This window comes from Artibeus jamaicensis, unplaced genomic scaffold (assembly GCF_021234435.1).
Source record: "Artibeus jamaicensis isolate MK-2021 breed Jamaican fruit bat unplaced genomic scaffold, CSHL_Jam_final scaffold_833, whole genome shotgun sequence".
NCBI classification, from domain to species: Eukaryota; Metazoa; Chordata; class Mammalia; order Chiroptera; family Phyllostomidae; genus Artibeus; species Artibeus jamaicensis.
Genome location: NW_026522056.1, coordinates 21,999,392 through 22,022,619, shown reverse-complemented (window position 1 = coordinate 22,022,619; position 23,228 = coordinate 21,999,392). Strand labels below are relative to the sequence as shown.

Sequence of the window (23,228 nt, the reverse complement as noted above, 5' to 3'; positions counted from 1 at the left end):
GGGGATACAGTGATACTCGGTAGCCATGGCAACAACTACAGCTGCTATATTGAAAGTCATCTCAATAATAGGATTTGTGGAACTACACTTAATGGTTTCTGCCTAGTGAGGCAGCAAATGGTAAATACACACACACATCAAATGTTCATTTCCTAAATCTGGTTATCTTTTTGAAAGATTAGAGAATTATCATAACTTGAACGCTAAGTCCCTGAAGTTGGTCCTGAAATGCTGCTCTAATAAGAAAAACATTCCCTCAAAGTACAAAATTCTCAAACTATTTGTAGTTTCTTAAATTTCTTAAAAATAGAGCACTTGTTGACCATAGAAAAGGGGAATAGATTACGTAGTGTCTCCTGTGGCCTTTTTACCTAAATTCTGTACCTGCAGATTTAAGACCCCTTAGCTGCTCCCCTGCACATGCCGGGCGTTTGCAACGTTCCTTAATGAACACAAGACAGTGGTTATGTCAGCGCTGTGTGCAGACCAGCACTGGATACTTCAGACGAGACAAGTCGATGCTCTGTGCACCGCACTGGGGGAGGCGCGGCGGTAATGCAGGGCAGACACGCTGCGTGCCGGTGCACTCAGTGAAGACCTGTTGTGCAACAAGGCTCTGCTGACCGGGGAATACATGTGGGCTGGTGGTTTGGGCTCTGGTGCAGGTGTACTACTAGTTGAGGCTTAGAAATTTTAAATGACTCAGAAAAGGACTATATAAGAGTCATAAGAGTTAATTACTGAAATTAATCTTTTCTCCAGGGGCCTCAGGAAGTCACCTTTCTGAGTCTCAGCTCCCATCCTTGTATGAGAAGGAAGAGGGACAACTTGACCTCTGGGGTTTCTTTTAGTGCAGGCTTGCTAATAATATGACTTTTCTCCATGGAGTAACACAAAGTCAACATACTATAAATCAAAACGCATGCATGCTGAGTGAATGCAGTGTCTTCAGATGTGCCGAAATGAAAATTTTCTGGGAATAAACTAACTTACTTCCCAGTTTAGTACATATAAATGATTTGGACGCTGAGACAAATTAACTTTCCTTCAAGATTTCAAGTTAGTAGTTATTTTAGACCATTAAAGTTTACAAAGTGAAACTAAAAGTACAGGGGTTGGCCTGTGACAGGTTGTCCGTTCCTGGCCCTTTTACTGGGCCTACTGGATACGGACAGACTCGGCTACCTGCCCAGGCTGGGAGAAACGCCGACCGGTTTCCTGAAAGCAGCCCCGTGGGAAATAAAGTGCTCTCGGAGCCCTGGTGCTGTGGGCTTGTTCGGACTCCTTCCCTAAGATCAACACTCCCTGTGACCATTCCCGAGGGGGTTAGAGACTAGGAAGTGTGCAGAGTGGCCGGGAAGCTGCTGGGCTGGCAGGCCACAGGTGTTTACTTTGACCTTCTGAGAATCTGAAGTCCTCTCAAAAGATACATTTTAAGTTTCTGGAATCCTAAATCTCTCTGAAACCCATTCAGTTCACCAACAAGTACCAAAACTTGCCTGGCAAGAAGTGACTCACACCTAATAGGCTGTGAGTCCCTGTGAAGTGACACTGTCCCTTTGTGTTTTAACACACTACATTAATTTGGGTACCAATGTATCTGTGTACCAATATACTTGTACTGCTAAAATCATACAGACACATTCTGGAACAGGCAAACTACAACAACAGAGAATGATCAGTGCTTGCCTGGGGCTGGGGAAGGGGACTGACTATATGGGGTAAGGACAGTGTTCTAGGTTCTCATTTTAATGCTGGTATCCATTTAGCGGATTCCACTGAATAGTATACCTGAAATGGGTGAACTTTGTTGCCTGTAAATTACATTTCAATTTACTTGCGGTTAGAAATAAAAATAAAATCATACACCAGAAGACACAAACCAGAGAATTACGTTTAACTCAACTCTGGGGCATTTTGACTACACAGGTGCACACACATCAATCCTGGCTGGACTCGGTCTCCTGACCACCAGCCAGCCCAGGCGCTAGACCAGAAGGACATTAGGCAATGCCGTGCAGCATTTGGGGAAAGCGCTGCCAGGAAGCCTGAGTTAGAGAGAGAGAGCAGTATTCCAGCATCGAGTCTGTGGTACAGTCAGTGGTGGGGAACATGAGGAAACGGCCAGAACACTGTGTCAGGATGCACTAATAATATTCATTTAATTATTTAGGCACTTTATTTCTTCAGGAACTTTGATAATTGCCTTGATGGCATTTTCTTAATTTTATTATAATCAATCATTGTAATTGTTTTTCCCTATGTATAGTAACATATCAAAACTTTTCAGTTGTGCCCTGTCTGGTGCGGCTCAGTGAACTGATCGCCAGCCTGTGAACCAAAGGGTTGTTGATTCGACTCCCAGTCAGGGCACATGCCTGGGTTGTGGGCCAGGTCCCCAGTGGGGGTGCTTGGGAGGCAACCACACATATGTTTCTCTGACTCTCTTTCTCCCTCTCTTCCCCTTTGTCTAAAAATGAAAAAATAAAAAGTCTAACTTTTCAGTTGCCTTGATAGATTTTCTACCAGACTTTTTCATGTCAGAACGGCCAAACGTACAAATAAGAACTCACTGACTATTTAAAGTTATTAATGAGTATCAATATTCAGATAACATGTTCTAAAAATTATCACTATCTGTGTATTATAGCATTTAACCAAGAAGAAAATTTTTATTTTTAAAATCAGAGAACATGACCAACACTCCAAAATTCTTCTTCTGGATAACTTGATTAAACGAATGTGATTAAATCTGAGAAAATGAAGGAGAAAGTGAGACTAGTAATTAATGTAGTCAGTCAATGAAGCTAGTTTCTAAAAAGCCCTTCTGAGATTTCTGCTTAAGTGTGGAAGATTAAGTACACGTTTATTTCCTCTCTCTCCTAAAACCCCTCTAAAATGAGAGTAAAGGAATAAAAATGGCATAAACTCACAGGGACAAAGGGCACAGTAGTGAGGACAACAGCACATAAGAGATGTCCATGTAGTGTCCGTGCTGGAAAGGAGAAGGAGACTTGGTAACTGGGGAGCAGGGCTGAAACCTCCGGACAGAGCAAGGGTGTGCAGACAAGGGCCTGAACTCCCAGCACACGCCCCTGGCCAGGACCCGAATTCGGGTGCATCAGGGAAATTGGAAGGCAAGGATAAGTAAAGAGGCATAAAAAAAGAAGGTAAAAAGTCTGACTGCAGAGGAGCTGAACCAGGAAGGTTCTAGATTCAGAGACATCAGGGAAACTGGACTCGGGTCAGGTGTCATACTAAGTACAAGAATTAAGTGGAAGTCTGCCCATTCAATAGTTTCACAGTCAACTACTTTATCCCACTGGGCCCCTGGGTACTGCTGGCCAGTCTCACCTTCCCAAGGCAGAACATTAGAAGATTCTCTGTTAAGAAGGTGACATGCGCAAGAGAAAATACATAAAAACTGACATTTTGGAGTCACCAAGTAAAATGACTGGACCCTCAACAATCACTATATCACCAACACACAGGAAGTATTTAATTTACCTGAAAGCCTTACTTTTAAATGTAAATGAATATTGAAAGACCACTGACCAGTTAGGAAAGCCTCTAACAGGAAAGATAGAGATCGTAAAAAATAAAATACAACGGCAAAAAAGAAGAAGAAAAAGGAAGACTATAAAGATAATGCAGGAAGCAGAAGAAAACTTAAAACAACCTCCTATAATTAATTTCCTCTTAAGATAGGAGAACATTCCTTTATCATTCATTCAACAGAGATTACCAACCAGCTGATAAACATTAGCGTTGTTATCATTTCTGAGGCTGCTGAGGTTTTAAAAGTACACAAAAATTCCCACCTTCATGCAGCTTATAGTCTAGCATATCATGCGTCTATGACACTGGAACAGAATGGTATATGAGAAATAATCACATACTTTTTTTAAAAAGCTCTAATAAATTATAAACTATTATAGTCCTCTCTATTCCTACTGCTTTGTTTCAGGCCCTTGAATGTTCACAACAGCCTGGAAAGAGGTCTCCTCCCGTCCAACTTCACGGCCACCACTTCCACCCATCTTTCTCATAGCTGCTAGAGTCATTTTTATGCAACCAGTGCTTCTCGGTCAGGTCACTCTTCTTCCTAAGATCCTCTCATGGCACTGAGCTGCCTTCAGGATCAAATGCCAAGCACTGGGCAGGTCATTAGGCTCTGTGTTCTGATTCCTGCTTATTTCTTCAGCAGCTCCACCTGCATGCACCCCATTGTATCCCTGTTTGAATGGCTGTTTATAATTCTTTAACACATAATGTTCCTTTCTTAATACTCTAGACTAGCGGTTTTCGAAAAATTTTATTTATTAAAGAATAATAAGAACTATATTTTACATTGTAATTCCATACAGTCTCAGGACTGTCTGCCTCTCTGTCTCTCTCTCTCTCATGCACATGCGCACATAAATACAATGGGAAAAAAGGTTTCATGAAAAAATACCCATACAATGTGAGGTCCACTCTCATATTTTCTATTCTATTGTGCTATTTTTAAAATGCCAATCACAACACATTAAACTGATTTCATGACCTACTAGGGGCTCCCAACCCACCATTTGGAAAAACAAACAAACAAACACTGCTTTAGGTCCTTGCGTATGGTGACTTCCCTATTTGGCATACTTTTCACCTTTTCTTCTTCTGGCTCATTCTTACCTGTCCTTCAAGGACCACTTTGAAGTGCCAACCCCTCTCCCTGCTCCCTGGATTAGGTACCCCTCCGGTTCCATAGCCCCGCATGTACGTCTGCCTCTCTCTGCATTATCGCTGCCTCTTCATTGGGAATTGTGCCCACTTCTGACTGTGAGTTGGGCGGTGATGGAGCTGTTCACACATGTGTGCCCTCACTGCCTGGAAAGAGTGGACGGCTCCTAGAAGACCCTCAGTGAATACTGGCTTACGAATTGATCCATTCCATTTTTCACTCAGGTAAACTGAGATGCCCAAATCACAGAGCTCATGACCCTGAACTTTTCTCCTATTTGAATAAAGCAAGCCATCTCCTGAGGGGACTCTTCTGTAACAGAGCCATCCAGAAGTTTCTAGTTTAGGCAGGAGCACTTCTCTTCCCATTATGGTTTAGAGCAACAATTTTCAAATTGGGGGCTGTCCAAGAAAACCTTTACAGTCTTAAAATCAGTAGGAACCTCAAAAGCCTTGACTTGTGTGAAATTATATATTTATATATGTATTATGTACTTATGTTGTTGCTACAACATGGATAAAACTGGAAGGTATAACGTTAAGTGAAATAAGTCAGACAGAGAAAGATGAATACCATATGATCCACTTACACGTGAAATCTAAGAACAAAACAAATGAACAAACAAAACAACAAAAGCAAACTCATGGATACAGAGAACTGATGGTTGCCACAGGGAAGAGCAGAGACGAGTGAAAAAGGTGAAAGGGGATAGATAACAGGTACACACCTCCATTATAACATAAATAAGTCACAGGGACGTAAAGTACAGCATGGGGAATGTAGTCAGTAATACTGTAGTAACTTTGTATGGTGACAGATGGCTACTAGATTTATGGTGTCCATCACATCGTAAGGTGTGCAAATGCTGAGTCACTGCTGTACATGTGAAGCTAATCTAATATTGCATGCAACTACACTTTAATAAAACAATGTTAGAGTGATTTTTCAATGAAGCAATAAGATAAAAATGTAAGATTAAATAACTTAAAAAAATAATGACTATGAGTAAATCAAGAAATAACTCCCTTTCCACTTGAAATGAAAGTGTGATTATTAACCTGTACAACAAGAAGTTTAAGTTTAGGCTTTACTCCACTTTTACATTTTCCTACACCGAATAAATAAGGCCTTCCTTATCCTTTCATTTCCCTTTTTTTGAGGAGGTGATCTTCATGAAATGAAATGTGCTCTGAAGGTCACGTCCATTCTTTCCTGTCTTCTCCCACCTGGAGTTTTCACCAGATGTGATTCACTCACTTATTTTCTTCCACCCCGTCCCCAATATCTTGGTATGTTTGCTTAGGTTTCAAACTAAGTTTTTAGATTTCTTTAGATGCTCAGACCCACTGGATGTAGAAGTCTCTCAGACGCAACAATATTAGTGAAGTAAAACCCCATTGTTTATTAACTATGTATATACATTTGTAGTCAAATACAAATTTCAACATTAGGTGTCGTCACCACATAAACTCAGAAAGCCTAGACATTTGAGGGACACAAGCATGCCTCATGTTGCCACAGAAAATAAGAAAGACCTGAAAAACTACAGACTAAGCATTAGACAGACACATAGATAGAATCAATGTGCTTTTTCTCATGCAAAGGGAAAAATTAGATGCAAACTTTACATTTAAAACTGCATTGTTCCCCTTTAATCTGGCCACCATCCGAGTGGTGATCTGGATGTTAGAGAAGAGATGAATGGGAGCCACTGGCAGGGATTGAAGCTTGGAGATGAATGTGGAAATGTAGAATGGATGTTTCTTTTTTTTGGCTTTGAGTTGACTGTTGTTTCTGTCTGTTTTTTAGAACTGATCCGGGAGGACAGGGAAGTCAGTGTGGGCGGCTCCGCGGAGCCTCCCTCCCTACAGCTGCGGCTCAGAGGATTACGGCGCCTCATCCACAAGGCGACATTGCACAAGTAGCCTTTGAACAAAAGTCATGGATACTATTAATGATATGGTAATCCTTAATCGAGCTACCTCCCAGCAGTGATTATACTGACATGGGAAGAATATCTAAGTCGTGGAGGCAGCCCACAACAACACTGAGTCATTGTTCACCCCAGGCTTGACCAGGACTAACTTTTACCAGCATCTCTAATGTCACCTCTCCCTCTGGAGCCGCCCCCAGCCCCTGGCCTCAGCTCCCACTCCCACTCCCACCCCATCATGGTAAAAAAGTGGCAAAGAAAACCCTGATCCTAAATCTTTTCTTGGATTTGTTTTTGCAAGTTCCCACACACATTTAGTGTCAGCTCAAAATCCACGCTGTCAACTGCCTCCAGGAGCCATTTCCATCTGAGAACAAGACCACACAAAGGTTAGCTCGGTAGGTCCCGGTGAAGATGTTTTAATTGTCTGACAATAGATTCTTCCGTCACTTGACTTGCAAATTCTGTCCTCTTGCTCTCAGTTAACATGTTCAGAATTAGAGAATTTGTCAACAAACTTCCAAAATTTCCTAAGTTATGATGGGGAGACAGCAGTGGTTTCCCCATTCGGCATGACTCAAACACCCCCCCAGCAAGGAGGGGTTTATGGCGCACTATGCTGTGGAACCCCTCGCGGGTCCCACTAACTTATTCATGGTGGTTACTCTTCACAGAAGGAAAGCAACTTTTATGAAGAAGAAAACTGTGTGTGATTTTTATGTAATTATGTGTATAGGATAAATACGCTTATGTTCACACTTCAAATGGCTTGTGGTAAGTGAATTAAAAATGATAAAGAAACTATACCCTGACCACCATCCTGACCTAATTATTTGTCTTCCAAGGGTTATTAATATTCTAAATAAACCACTTCTCTGCTTTCCAAAACACATCTAAACAAAAACAAGAGCTTCTATAATTGTGTGGGCCCTCGGGGGAGTCAATTTACTCATGACTAAACAGATAACCTTTCTAAGCCATATAATAACCCAGGCTCTCAGCTCAAAATGAAGCTGTGATATGGATGAAATCTGATTTTTCTGACAAATATCTCTGCAGAATACCACTGCTCTAGACCAGTTTTTCTTTAGTCTTTGCAAAAAACATTATTTTTGAAATTACATACAATTTTAGTAGAACTGTCATCTTGAATGAAGATGGGAGGTGTACTCGTAACCAATACAAAGGGCAAACGACAAACTGTATACACACGGTGTTTTTAAAGGATGTTTTTCTACCCACAGTAAAGGTTCATGTAGAACACTATGACAATTTGTGAACAGTTTTAGAATGAAAATATTTAATGTGCTATCTTCTGCTAAAATGGATAATCAACAGGTTATTGCTGAAGCTAGACTGGGGGGAGGGTGCAGGGGGCATTCCCCTCTGTTCTTTGGACTATTTGGATTTTTACAAGAATGTATTGCTTTGCTAACTTAAAAAATAATGACAACAAGTAACCAAGAAAAACATGGGTTGCGTGGACTGTCTGAACCTCTCATCCAGTCGAAGTGGTTATACGTGTGCACTTGTTCCTGTGAAGGCACCACTGTGGCAACATCACGGTTACGGCAAACTTCACAGTGCAAGTTCTGGGATTCTGCTCTCTGCCAAAACTGGCCGGACGGAGTAACTCCTCACGTCAAAGGAAAGCACACAAGCTTTAACTGACCTCCTCCCACTGACCCGCTGCCCCTTCATTCCCAACAGGAATCCGAGCTGAACACCACTGGCCTTGGCACCAGAAGTTTCAGCCCTGCATCTGAACCTCTTCGAGTCGTTTTTAAATCTGTAAAATGGAGATCACAATGCTGCCCTTGCCACCTTACCGGCCCAGGCTAACGTACATGATCCTCATTCAAATAAAACTGTAAAGCTAGAAATGACAGCGAACTTCCCACGACACAAATGTTTCGTTTGGGGATCAGTGCCTGGAGTGCAAAGTTGTGTATTCGCTAAAAGAAAATAACAGGTAAATCTTCACATTTATATTTAATCTTGATAAGCAATTTATTTACATTATTCCTGCTCTCCCAAATAATTGTCTAGTCTCCTGTAAACATTGGGTAAAATCATTTGGAGTTACTTTTGCTCGATTTGTTAATTAAATTAAACTTGCGAGCAAAGTTTAAGTTCCCTATCACATTTTACAGATGGAGAAACTAAGGCGCAGAGACTTTAAGAACTGACTGACTCGGGGTCGGACAGTAGCTGAAGTAACTCCTTCCTCCCACTTCACCGCCCGCTCTAACGAGATCCGCTGTCTAACTCTGCTCTGTCCCATAAGAGTGCACTGCAAGCCACTTAAATAATTTAAAAGTGTCCACTGTGCATTTTTAATGGCTTTTTAAAAAGGTAAAGTTAATTTTAATAATTCATTTTATATAACCCAATATACCCCAAATATTATCATTTCAACATGTAACCTGTATAAAAATCATTCTTTTTTAATACTAGGTTCTAGAAATCTGGTATTTCATACTTATGTAACATTTCAGTTCTGAATTTAATAATAAGAATAATGAATTGTGAGAACAGATGAATTTCTTAGAGTCTCTGATTTTTTCTCTGTGTGCTCCACAGCCCCATGTAACCGCACTGGTAACGCGGATGCAACTGCTCCCTCCTGCCCAGAGAGGCAGAGCGGTGTGAGGTGTGGGGGTCCTGGAGTCAGCTGGCCCGGGCTTGCCTCCTGGCTACCACCGCCAGCTCGCGGACAGTGGCAGCTGACACTCTGGGCCTCAGGTTTCTCACATATAAAATACCTGATAGGGTTGTCGTAAGAGTGAAATGGGTTAACATGTAGTGCCTGACAAACCGTAGGCATTGAGTGTTAGCTATTGTTACTGTTATTGTCAGAGAACACGTGAGAACAAACTCTTGCATCCTCCCTCCAAGGAAATTTGTGAGCAACCAGACACGGACTTATATAATTTGCTTAAATCACTCAGACTTTCTAGACATTCATGTCCCATGTGAAAAATGGGAATAATAACAAGGTAAGATATGTCAAATGTCAGATAATAGAGGCACTTGTAAATATTGACAGTGAAGTCATAGTCTGTTATCTGGAATCTGAAATCAAGAATATAAAGGATGAAAAGCGCTGCCCCCTGTCATTAACGCTTACCCACCTAAAACTGAAGGGAAGGGGCCAGGCCAAGGGCGACTCTTGTCTGCGCCCCTGCACCTCACTCTGGGCACCTAACCTTTCTGCTGGTGTGGACGGACACCTCACCCTGAGCCCCTTCCCCTCCACCCCACTCCTGGGTGCTTAGGATACTCCCTGCAGCACCCTGCTTGTGTCTTTCTCTGTAGGCTCCACACAGTTTTTAAAACTCTGTCCTTCTCTTCACTTCATTCTCTCAGGCACCTGATCTTGACTTTCTAAAATCAAAACTGTTTATCAAATTAACTTATCTACAGTAACTAAGGTAGCTTTCCCCAATTATGTTCTGTGGAACCCTGGCCTCCAGGGTCAGATGAAAGGTCAGATTGGTCTGGGAGGCGCCCTAGGCTAAATCCAACACAACAGGTGCCCATCTTAGACAAGGCCCACCAGTGCGTCCTCCAGGCTCCGGGTTCCTGCTGCGAGCCCCTCCGCTCCTGCCAGAGGATGTGCTCAGCCAGCTGCTGTGCTGAGCCAGGGTGTTCACTGTAAAGGGAGCCCCGGACCAACGGCGGGTGGCCGCCGGTGCCTGTGTCTGCCTACTCCAGCTCCCTCCTTCCCGGCCAGCACAGCTCCGAGGTGGGTTCCAATGACTCCCTCCTTCACGCATCCTCCTGTACCGGCCTCTTCCTCTCACGGCCTCACTTCCCAGACACCCTATCAGCGTTTCCTGGGATCATCTTTGAAATAAACTATTTGTCTAATGATCTGTGTCTTCACTTTGGAAGATTCACAACACGCACTGGCAATGTAAAAGACTATTAGAAGTCTTTCAGGAAAGGAATTCATTGGACTTACTTGGCCTCGGGAACCTTTTTAACTGTGAGAGCTTTGGCCACCCTATTATGCCACTAGTATTCCTCCCATATACTAGTTGGGAAGTGTTGAACTAAGCATTAATGACTGACAAATTAAAGTATTACCTTCCTCAGAGATATTAGTATCTCAGCAGCTTTTTCTGAGAATCAGTACCTTCTGACTCAAAGAACTGGGTCCCTTAAGGTAAAAATTTCAGGTTCTGTGGTAGGTATGATGGAAAATAATTTTGGAGAAGTGTGTTTTGCCATGACCTTCAAATCAAACCAGGTTGGTGACTGTGCACTCTGCATCCAGAGCCAACAGGAAGTGATGGGTGGGCTTCCCAGGTAAAAGGCATGAGAGTTGGAGGACAGTGCAGAGATGTGCAGGACGGACATAGGTACTCCCCGAAATGGCCCTGGGGAACAGAAGCATCTTTAAGAAGAAGGAGCCCACCTTTCTGTGGTCTCAGCTAAAAACCTTATACATCAGGGATTGCAATAGCCCTCCAGATATCTGAGCAATAAAATGGTCAATACTGGTCAGAATGTTAAATAGTTCAGCCTTGACTTACTCTGTAAAATCTATAAACAAATTGCTCAAAAGAGTATAACTTTGGGGTCCATGACAGAGAACACAAATTAGGAATATTTAGAAAGCATTCTTGCTCTGCTTTAACACAACCATTGACAACTGCCGTGTACCCCACTCTCTGAGCTAGAGCTCTTCAGGAGGTGGTGAGAAGTCCTATACACGGATGGTAATGGGAGGTTAGTGAGAGAGCAGAAGGCCAATGCACATGGAAATGCATTAGGTGCGACGTGGGAACGTTCATCTCCAGGACCTGACTTTTTCCACTCACAGCTGTTCCCTTCCCAATTCCACAAACACAGCTGACACCCCTCCCTCTGTTATCTCCAGTACACCGCCCCCCACGTCCACTTTTCAGATGCTGAGATGGTAAAACTTTTAAACGAATTATGGATCAATGTTAGAAGATTTTTTGTTAACATCACCATTTCAAAATCTTTGTCACTGATAAAATATTAATAAATGAGATACAAAGAAATAAAGAAAAATTTGAAATAACCCTAACTCTTGGGGGTGGGCCATTTTCTGTACTAAAACAACAAGAACAGAAAACTACTAGGGGATGATAAAATGCGAAAAAGGAGTACCGAGAATCAAACATGGCCGTGAACAGCATGTATCCGACATTTTCGTCTTCATCAGGGAGGATTCTGTGAAGCAGCAACTCAGACCTCAAACTCTTCATCAGTAATCTCCACACCAAACCTGAAACGAATAGCAGTTAGCATCAGTCACCCCCCAAGTTCACATGTGCGTCACCCGTACCCACAATACCCTAAGCATATGGCTGCCATTAACGCTTTGTTACTGCTGCTGCCCTCAAGATCAAGAGCGCCACGTGAATATCAGAGGTCAATCGGGGTTTTGATCGCTCCAGCTTTCTCAAAGAAAGAGATTCTACAGCAGAATCCCTGCATTGGTGGTGCAAAGAAACAGAAATACCGCAATGTTGAATTGTGTGTGATTGTCTCCTATAAAAAGTTATTCATTACACTAAAACACTGGTATTGCTTAAACAAGTTAACTCTGAAAGGCCTTTCAACTGGACTGCTTAGCATGAAATAAAAGGTAGAAAAAAAGTGCCTTTCAAAAAACAGTTTCCTAATGCTCTTGCAAAGGATTTCGTAGTGGCTTTAAAGGCATTTTGCATACAAATATTTAAAAAGTGGCAGTGTTTATTCATCAGCAAGAAAGTGTTTTCATCTCTCAAGAACAATCGAAACATAATCCTTGAATTACTGGCATAAATAAGAATGACTTAAACAATAATAATGAACAAGGAAGGCATTCATTCATCATTTTGCAAAGCTGATAAAACCCAGCTGACTTTTGGAAAAAAGGGGAATATATTTTGTTTCAGCGATGAAATGAGAGAACAACACAAAAAAGTATTTTTTCCATTTTCATTATTACTTCCTTGATAATTACAAAACATAGATACCATCAAGAATAATGCAACAAACAAAAACAGATTTTTCATAGGCTGCAAAGAATAAAGTCATATTTTTCTCTTTCAGAAGTATTTGAATTTGAATAGTGTCTCAGGGACTTTGCGGTTGGGTGTCCTTTTTTCACTTGCATAAAATTAGACAAATAAAAAGAATTGATTACTTAATGAGACACATAACACTTTTTAGTTTATTCCCTGTTGTTCTCTTTACTTTTTCACTTTTTAGCAATGACATTATCAGTACTAATAAATCTGTACCATTTTGTCTGAGAACTTAAAAATTTTCTAGTTTTACTTGGACTTAAGCTCTTAAACTCAATACTTAAAAAGGAACGCAAACAAGTTTTTCACAGGCATAGTGGAAAAAATACCAGACTAAAAATTAAGAGAACTAAATCTTGCCTATACCTACCATTATATTGCTATGAAATCATGGTAAAAATCCCTTAACTTTAATATTGCAGTTTTCTCCACTCTCAAATGGTTTGTAAGTAAGCTCTGTGGCTTACTTAGTGGCCACAGGATAATGCGATAAGGAAAAATAAAAATACCTTGAAAAACAGGAAGTATCATATAAATGTTGTATATTATATTATCATTGATATAGATATGAAGGACTTTTAAAAAGTCCTTCAAAAATATTAGAATAAATCGTTTAAGTGACACAGTAGCCCCTTTGCTCAGAGGCCCTCCCTCGGAGCGGCAGTCTAATGTGGTGGAGAAAGCATGGGCCTCAGACTGATGAGACCAACACCTGAATCCCAGCCCCGCCACTAGACTGAATGTACCCTCGGAGGACTCTCGGAATTCCCTGAGCCTCGGTTTTGGTATCTCTAAAAAGATAACTGAGAGAAGGGAATGCTGGAAGAGGAGCAGGCTGTGATGGTGCAAATAAAGATCAGGAGTTCAGTTTTAGACACGTCGAGCCTGGCCTTCCATACATACTAGAGAAGGTGTTCACTAAGCTATTAGAGATACGGGTCTGAAGCTCAGGAGAGCTCTTGCCCACAAACTTGGGAGAAATGGCTGCAGAAAGGTGAGCGGGGGCAATAGGATTAGGTGAGATGGTGAAAAAATATGTCAAGTGAGTTGAAAAGAGGTCGCCCAAGAGAGACCTGTTTAAGAAGTGGGCAGAGGAAGAAGCAAGAGGCCTCAGAAAGGAGTAAAAAGAATGGCAGAAAGGAACCCAAGAGAAAAGGTCATGGAAGTGAAGAGCACAGAGGGCTTCTAGAAGGAAGCAGTGGTCAGTCATGTCACAAGCAGTTAAGACATCAGGCAAGCTATGAATTTTTATTGAATTCAGACATACGATGCCAATGACCTTGGTGACAGCAGTTCTAGTGGAGGGAGAGGATCCAAAACCACGCTGTGGTGGGTGAGGAGTGAGTAGAACTTGAGAGAAGAGAGACAGAGAATGTGCATCTCTTTCAAGAGTTTAGATATGAGGGGGAAGGAACAAGAAGAGGGGGGTTTGCTTTGAAAAGATGAGTAATATGAACAATGTTCAACGCTAACAGGGACAATATCCAGGCAGAGGTTAAAAGTAGAGAAAAAACAGAGGGAATTACTGATGGATCCTGTGAAAGAAAGATCAAGAGCACAGGTAGATAAGTGAAAGGATACCTTTTTCATGAAAATGGGGAAATGAAGAAACAATGGGTTTATATATTTTTAAATATCAGAAGCGTCCCTATTTCTAACTTTACTGTGAAGTAGGTTGCAAGGTTACTTACTGGGGGAGGGAAGGAAAGTGAGAGGACAGGCATTTTGAAAAAACTGAAAAAGGTCTGAAATAGCACAGTGGAGAATGAGATAGAGTTGCCTAAGAGAACTCAGCAGGGAGTGACAACACGTTGAGAGCGCAGGGGAGGTTGGTGACCGAGAAGAGGTTGAGAACACAGTTGAGTTTCTTCCTCATGATGTGGGAGGATGGCAGAAGGAGGGGAGTAGTGGGAATTTGGAAAAGGGAACAAGGTACACAGATGACCATCAGGATGGGATAACAGAGAGGGCACACAGGCTGGACGAGTGAAGAGTTTACATCACGGACAGGTGGGACAAGGAAAATGGGTGTGAGGCCACCTGGATTTAGATTCTAGAAGCCTCTTTCAAACGTAAACATCCAGCCCCTATTTAGTTCATCACTCATCCTGTCTCTGTAGGCAGTGGGATAAGTAGCTGAAATTCTCAGACTGTAATAATAGCTCATTTTTATTGATCGCTTACAACATGTCAGATGCATTATATGCATCTACATATTTAATCCTCACAAGACGATGATGGACTGTTACATCCACAATACAGTGAAACCTTACGTATCTTGCAGAGCTACGATGTGAGCTCTGCTTGCCGCCTCCGGAGCCCGAAAGCTCACTCTTTTGTTTCTCTTACTGCCTGGGCGGGGCTGTCATTTCTCTCCCTATGATTACTAGCTTCCCTGTGTGGTGCGCTTTCTCTAGCATACATAAAAAGGTATGGAGACAAAAAGGTGTGGAGACAATATTTCCAGAAAAACTTAAATGTCAATACATGATCAGACTATGACAATCTCAATACATCCAAGGCTAAACTTGGACACTATACTCTGTAAGTGGATTGTGAAATAAAAACAGTTCATCTTGAACTTCATGCAAAAAAGCTTACATTCTTAAGTACCCAAAAGACCTCCTTTTCTTGGAAGGTGGTCTCGAGGCATACAGGCCAGATGGTATTTTAGCACAGACACAGTGTGTTTAAAAACAGGAAAGGCGTCTATCACACAATAACTATAATCTGTCCTCAGGGTGGAAACTAGTTTCTGATACTTCTCCTTGAGAAAGTTACTGTCAGGCTCATTCTTTTAAATTCCGTAATAGACAGCATCTTGGGGTATTTTTCTTAGGTCCATACACTTCTGTATATAACAAATAATTGAACAAGCAAAGCAGCTTTCATACACACAAAATAAGCAGAAGCCCATTATAGAAATTCTGTTATTTAACAGTTTTAAAATATCAGAGTGTAGTATTTGTGTATAGAATGCAAGAAGTAATTTAAAAATAATTCAGAAAAAACACAGTTGGATTCTGTCTTAATAGTGACTTAACAATCAGACTTTGCTTTTAGTGGGTGGCATTTCCAAGAAAACTAAAAGACATAAATGAAAAAGATATGGTATGAGGCCTCACATTTGACAAAGGTCATTTATTCACCCCAACAAGTAAGTTACTACAATAGGAAGGCTAAAAATTGAAGGGTTTTCATGAATTACTTTTGAGCTTTTCACTAAGGACTTTGTACTTCCTTTGTAATTTTTATTAAATGACATTCTTCAGAAAAAAAGAAATGCAATCTATATTAGCTAAACACATTTCAGAATAGAGTATCATATCTATTGTCCAAATTTTGGGTTGTTTCACTACATTTTAGCACTAATTTTTCAAGCTGATCCTTGGAAATAAGACCATATCAAAACCATATATTTCCCTGACAAATTTATGTTTAATTAAATACTTATTTTATTGGTTTGTGATTAAATCATATTTATTATTTTAAAACTATTTAAGGCTAGTACTTTTACTTTAAAGAAGTGCTTAGGGCTTATTTTAAGGACTGTTCACTTTTGTCCTTCAACCTTTTTTCCAATTAAACTACTTTATCTTAAAAAAAAAAAAAGACAGTGACACTGTGCAGGAAAAACAATGTTTTCATTGCCTCTGTTCCCCTCACTATTCTCAAAATCTTTAACAGCATGTTCTCTCAGAAAACATGTGGGTACTATTATAAAATAAATTCACAGGCTTTGGAAAAAGTATCTTCAGCTTTATTTCCAAGTGGAGAAATAATTTAAGGTAATGTTCCAGATATATACTCTTATGGCATTATGTAATGTTAAAATAAAAGCACAATGCCAAAAGATACCGATCAAGCGCAGGGTGAGGGAAAACCTGTGAACTCAGATCACATAGCAGATCTCTTGGCACATGACAACCCTCTCCCTGCACTGTCTGGTCCATTCTCTACCCTGTGCTCCAACCTCAGGCTGCAACTGCCCGCAGAGATGTGTGGGTCTGGGCTTCACAGCCACAGAGGGGCGAGCTGGGGCTAGGCCTGAGGCTGGGGCTAGGCCTGAGAAGGAAGCACCGCTGGTGCGATCTGCTATCGGGATCCCCAGGTGGTCTGGGGCCACTCCAAACCCCTGGGGCACGTCCCATGTGCCTTTTGGGCCATAGCACCTAGAGATAATGTTTTTCATTATTGTTTTGATTTTTTAAAATCAGACTAACCTCAAAAAGAGGATATTTGATATTATAGGTAGTCCTTTACTTACATTATCAAAGTCCTTCACACAAGTGAAGGGCTTTGAACATGATTTTTTTTAAAGATTTTATTTATTTATTTTTAGAGAGGGGGAGGGAGAGAGAGGGAGAGAGACATAAACGTGTGGCTTCCTCTCATACGCCCCCTACTGGGCACTTGGCCCATAGCCCAACTATGTGCCCTAACTGGGAACAGAACCGGTGCCCCTTTGGCTTGCAGGCTACTGCTCAATCCACTGAGCCACACCAGCCAGAGCTGGTTTTTTTAAAAAATATTTATTTATTCTTAGAGAGAAGGGAAGGAGAGAGGGAGGGAGAGAACCATCAGTGTGTGGTTACCTTACATGCCCCCTACTGGGGACCTGGCCTGCAACCCAGGCATGTGCCCTGACTGGGAATCGAACTGGCGACCCTTTGGTTTGCAGGCCAGTGCTCAATTCAGAGCCACACCAGCCAGGGTGATTTCTTTTTTTTCTTTTTAAAGGAATCTGTTAGCATAGGTAATAAAGGTAGACGTCTTGGGCTTGGGTCCTCAGTTCTCCACTTACTAGATGCGACACTTGGGCAAGTCTCAACCTCTCACAGACTTTCTCTTCGCTTGCAAAGCGAACAGAACAATTGCACTTAACCTATCAACCTACAGGATTACTTCTAGGGTCAGCCTGGTCAGGAAACATAAAACGGCCCCATAAATTCTGAATCTCAGTCTCTCGGGGTAAGACACTCACAATACTAACGGTACAGTTGGGCACAGCTCGCACTTGCTTCAGCACTAGACAGAGAAGAGGGGTGGCTCGTGTCCTCGCACTCCCTTGGCATGCCCTGCTCCTCCAGACACAGTAGGACTCTGCAGAGTGTGATTTAATTTGAGTCACTGGACAACGAAACAATTAGACAATGAAGAGTAGCCAGGACAGGACACAGCTACTGACTCGAGGAACGGAGCGAAGAGGGGCCTGCTGTCCGGGCCTGTGCAGACGCTCTCCCCCATGGCCCCCACTGACTGCGACGGGGGTGGGCTCGTTTCCAGGCTCGAAAGCCTTGGCGGCTGCGTTTCCGGGGTTTTCAAGGTCACAGTGCGCTCCCGTGCATTTAGGAACTGCGTCTTAATCTCCCTTCTAAGTCTTGTTAGGGCGCCAGCCCCTTCGCAACCACGGCTGAGACAGCTCCCGTGGGTGCCTCGGTGGTCCTGGGACTGTAAACAGCACCACAGCCCCCAACGGACCTCCAGTGAGCCTGAGGCCGGAGCAACCCCGGGGCATGCCGGGAAGTTGTGGGGTATGCTGGGAAAATGCCGCACCTTCTGGGAAGTCGAGGGGCAGGCCGGGAAGTCGGAAGTCGCCATGTTGACTCTGACAGAGGGAGGGAAAGTGGAGGGTGAATGCCCAATCCTGGGGCCTTTCGAGGAGAGATGCAACCCAGGAGCAGCGCTTGCGTGGGGTTTCTCAGAGGAAGATGGAATATGGCCCTGGTGGAGTCCGTTTTAGAGTTGTTCTTACAGCGCTACACAGTTTGGGTGGTTTACCAGCAGCATCTTCCTTCAAGTCAAAGATGAGTCTCCCCCTCGTGTCTCCCTACGACCTCAGCTGCATCCAGACGGCTGGAGGCGGCTGTTTCCAGCGGCCTCTTCCCAGCGTCGCGAGTGTTCATGATTCCCATAGGAGCTGACTTCCGGCCGGCTCTTGAAGTCTTCTCTGCGTGGGCTCCAACTTTTTACAATACTTGGGGGACAAATGTCTGAAGTTTTACTTGGCTTCCACCTGCAATGGATCACACAGGCCCTCAAGTCTCTGAGGCCGTATTTTAAGTCCCAGCGTAAGGTTTTCTCATCTTGGGCGGAATCATTTCATGCTTGCATTAATTTGGGACAGAGCTCCAGCCTTCTGTGAGTGGACTATTGCAGGAAACCCTATTAAATAGAACTCCCATTAAATGGATGTGAATGCAGCGTGCAAACACATGGCGATACAGCGTCTGGGTCATTTTGAACCCAAAGGATTCGCACATTTTCTTTCTCAATCTGTTTTGGTGTGGCTGTGACTGAGATTGGACAGTGCACCAGACAGATTCTCAGTCGGATTTCACATCGGGGGTTTTCTAAATGCCCAGTGGTTGAATATCCTAACTTCCATGACTCATTACTTAATCTAGTTCATTCAAAATTTAGGATCCATCTGTGGCGATTGACAATTGCGGTCTAGCTGGCTACCAAATCCTGCTGTTTCCTAAAAATCGGACCTAAAATATTCTGTTAAGTGTATTTTAATATTTTTGTAAAATTTTCTTGTTCTCTCTTTCTGCTTAGTGCTTTGTAATTCTCTTGTGGGAAGGGCTGTCTTTAAATTAAAAGTAAGTAAAAATGTTTTATGAGATTGACAAAATATAGCAGAAGAGCTGAAGGGAATAATTCGAGAATTTGAAGAAAATATTTAATCACTGGAAAAATACTAGTTACCTTAATAGGTAAGATGTGTTGTTGTTATGGATTATGCTCAATATTCTATTTTAGAGCAAGTACAGTACAATAAAGAACACATTCAAGACCATCACCTGTTCAAAGTCAACAAAGCAGCCTCCTTCCCAGCTCCCCTGAGTCTGCTTGGCTCAGGTCACCCACAGGCCTCTGTACCCACCAGGCCCACTACTCAACAACTGGGTGCATTTTAAACTAACAAGCATTTCAAAATGAAGATAAAACTTACTTTGGGATTGCCATCGACTAGATAAAGATGGGAGGCATAATTGTAGCTATAGTCTTAGATATATACACACCTCTGTACAAATTACTTCAATGTTAAGTTTTATGATAAATAAAATTTTTGTTTTTCTACTTTATATGTATTGTTTCTTCTTTGTGACATAACTTATTTCTATATTTGTTATTTTTCCCAATGTACAATGGAAATTGAGTTTTACAAAAAAAGTTTTGAGTACACAAAAATGTATAATGTAAAACATAACCCCCTTCCACAATAATTGCTCTCTCTGTCCCCCAGAAGTAACTACCTTTGGCTGCTTGATGCTTCATCCTCCAGATGATTTTCCGTATAGGTGAACATGAATTATTATTTTGAAATAAAATTACATTTGAAAACATTCTGTCACTTTTCACTAAATCAATCTTGGATATCTGTGCTAATATTTGTATACTTTTTTAAAGTCTATATGGTATCCCATTGTGTGTATGTACCATTTATAAAACCAACCACTTTCTAAAGTACAGATTGCTTGTGTCTTCTTACAATTTAGTTTCTTGAACCATCCTTTATTTTTTCCACTACAAACCTCCCACCCACCCCCCAACTTGGTGCTTTCTAGTGACCCAAAAACATGTTATTTCTTTTTCATTTAGCCTATTTTCTGAAGTATTTTTCTGATAGTTAAGTCTTGTCCTCTCCTTTTGAATCCTCTCTTTTCATTCTCCCATTTTCTTCTCATTAAGGACAAAGGTCTGCCTATACAAAATCTCTCCCCTCTGCTACCAGTGTGCTTTCCCCAAGCTCTTTCCAACCCCAGTGGTGAAGAGAAAGAGGCCCTGAGTATTACGTTTCTGATAAGAAACAAGAGGCTGCGACAGGCAGGGAGCCTTGTCAAGATCTCCCTCATTCCGAGCACTCCATTCCCACGTGAACAACAATGAATGGAGATTTCAGCTGCCCACCCCACATTGTTCGAGCTGTCCTTTGCCCTTTCTGTCAAATCTTGGCATCCAGGAGACAGCAGAACATGTTTTGAATTCAACCCTGGGGAGCCACCGATCAATATCACTTGACTCTTCTTACTCATTAGTTGTTCACTTTCTTTGCCTGATGTGGCGTGATGCCTAAGCTATTCTTTGTCATGGCCCCTTCTCAGCTGGCCCAGCTAACCCCTATGTGGTGGTCAGGCTAACGCCTAGGTGGTGGCTCTCTCCATCCCTTAGGCAGAGTGCCACAGGCAAAGTAGGGGTGGGCAAAGTACAAGGCGCAGGTTCTCTTGCTGCTTCAGCTGCAGGCTCAGAGCTAATTTATTTTACCTCTTTGTGATCTTATTTGCCAAATATCAAGAAGGCTATTAACTGTCCACTTAACTCACAGAATATTGTAAGATGGAAGTGTAAAAAATGCATTGAGCATAAGATTCCAAAGAAACAGTTTATTATTTTATAAGTGTCTTTTCCTTTTTTAGTACATACATATACTATATTTTAACTGATTTCCTTTTTCATGTCTATAACTCATTTCTGTTTTTTCCTGCCATACCTACCCATCCTTCTCATGAATTAGTCTAAAAAATATATTTACCTCCAATGAGACCTTTTTTCAGCCCAGCTTTTTGGGGGCAGGAGGTTGGATGCAGAGAGGGAGAAAGACACAGATGTTGTGATTTTTTTATCCTAATTTTTTTAAATGTTGCTCAAAAAATGTTATATATGAGACATTCTCTGGAATGTTTTCATGTTTACCAATGCCTTAATTCTAAGTGGCAACATTAAAATGAGCATGAAAACTTTATAGAGAGACTAAATTCCTATCTGATAATAAGCTAGGTACTTTTTTAAAAAATTAAAGTAATTCTAAGTTGTTCAGGAAAACCAAATATATAAACCAACTCAATGTGTTACTGCCTCTGGGCCAATGTCTTAGTCTCTCTGTATTTGAATATTCCAACATTAGTATTGATGGAACTTTGATGCCAATTACCTTGTAGTAATCAGGTAGTAGATTATAGGCTGATGAGAAGAAATCTGGACATGACACCGAACTCTTCAGCGGAAAGGTGTTTTAGTGTATTTCAGGTTAAAAAAATAAGAAACATTTTAGGAATTTAGGAGAAAAGGCTGAGAAATTCTATTTTAACTCTCATGACTCTTTTTCCAATTTAAAAAATACAGCCTTGGCCTATATATAAGGGTTCTTCTTTTCTGTTGAAAACAGCCTGTGGCTAAGGAGATATTACTGTCCCTTCCTCTCTAATTTGGTTCTTCCTTCCTCAATTCATTTTAATACCATACCAGTGCATTCTAAAACTAAATTATTCTTTTGGCCTTTGAATCTTAAAGAAAGGGGAAATGTTAATTTGTCTTTTTATTAATAAGTGTGTAACTTCTAACAGATCATACACAGTTTCATAACTCATCTTGGTCTGAATAATCAAGATGATTTGAATTTTCAAATGTAACATAACTATAATAAAAGAAAACCCAAAGACTCAGTAGAGTCTTCAGTAGAACTATGCAATAGTGGATACCATATCACTGATTAGATTATAATTTAATGATTCTACTGAGCATTGTGTCTTTGCTGTACAAATGACAGAGACCCAGGCCATCAAGTAGAAGGAAAGGCCCTCGTAGAACGTGCAACTCGTAATGTATAACAGCCAATGTCCCAAACTGACAGCTTAAGGAAACCAAGGGAATTCCACATCCGCAAAATTGGAAAACAACAGTGTACTAAAGATTTCAGAAGGGAGTCAAGTGTAGGTAGCATTAATCACTAGGATAAAGTTCCAAATAACTACCTGGCTTTAATGAGGAGATCTGACAGTAAGTAGTGCAACCAAAGTATTGTTTACATGTAAAATTACAGAGCAAGCCTTCACATAATCAATGTTTAAGGCAGGCACTCTCTAATATTCTTTATCAAAAGGAGGATCTTATGGAAAGCTGGTGGAGGCAAGTGGTATTCTGAATAATCTGATTAGATTAGATTATTCTTAGTAGATCAACTGATTAGATTATCTAAAGTGGTTGTTAGGCTACCAATTTGTATTTATGTTGGTCCAATTTGGCTTGACTCTCTGAACCAGCTATAAAGAAATCCCATCTGTTTAGGGGGTTAGAACCTTGGGGCATGAGCAGCCCCTGCAAAATCTCTTTTCTACATCCCCTCTCCCCAGCTCCTGCTCTTTCCACGACTTGCCAAAACCTACATTTACTATATTTAAAATGAGTCCAGAATGTGCAGTGAGTGTTAATGAAGAGTGTGAGTTTTACAGGTGACAGACTTGCTTGGAATCCAAGTTCGGCAGCTTCCTGATTGTGCAGTCTGGGTCAGGACACTTAATTTTCCTGGGCCTCACTTTCCTCATCTGAATTTCTGGATAATGAGAACAAAAATAGCTATCTCACAGAGCCACCATGAGTTTTAATTATTTTACCTCCCTGTGTGGAATGCAACAGTCTAAAAATGTACCAGTGTTATTACTGTTAGGTTTCCTGAATGGTCTCTAGATGTATGCTATGTCCAGAAAAAAAGAGAAAGGGAGGCAGAATTAATACCTAATCC

The 23,228-nt window shown here is 41.4% G+C and overlaps 1 long non-coding RNA gene across 1 annotated transcript in view; it reads right to left on the bottom strand.

Moving 5' to 3' along the window:
- LOC128626629 (uncharacterized) overlaps positions 1 to 23,228 on the bottom strand; it is a 55,558-nt gene that overhangs the window by 19,662 nt on the left and 12,668 nt on the right. The window contains exon 2 of the long non-coding RNA XR_008390616.1: positions 11,799 to 11,916. This is a non-coding gene — a long non-coding RNA (uncharacterized LOC128626629). The remainder of the gene's footprint in view (positions 1 to 11,798; positions 11,917 to 23,228) is intronic.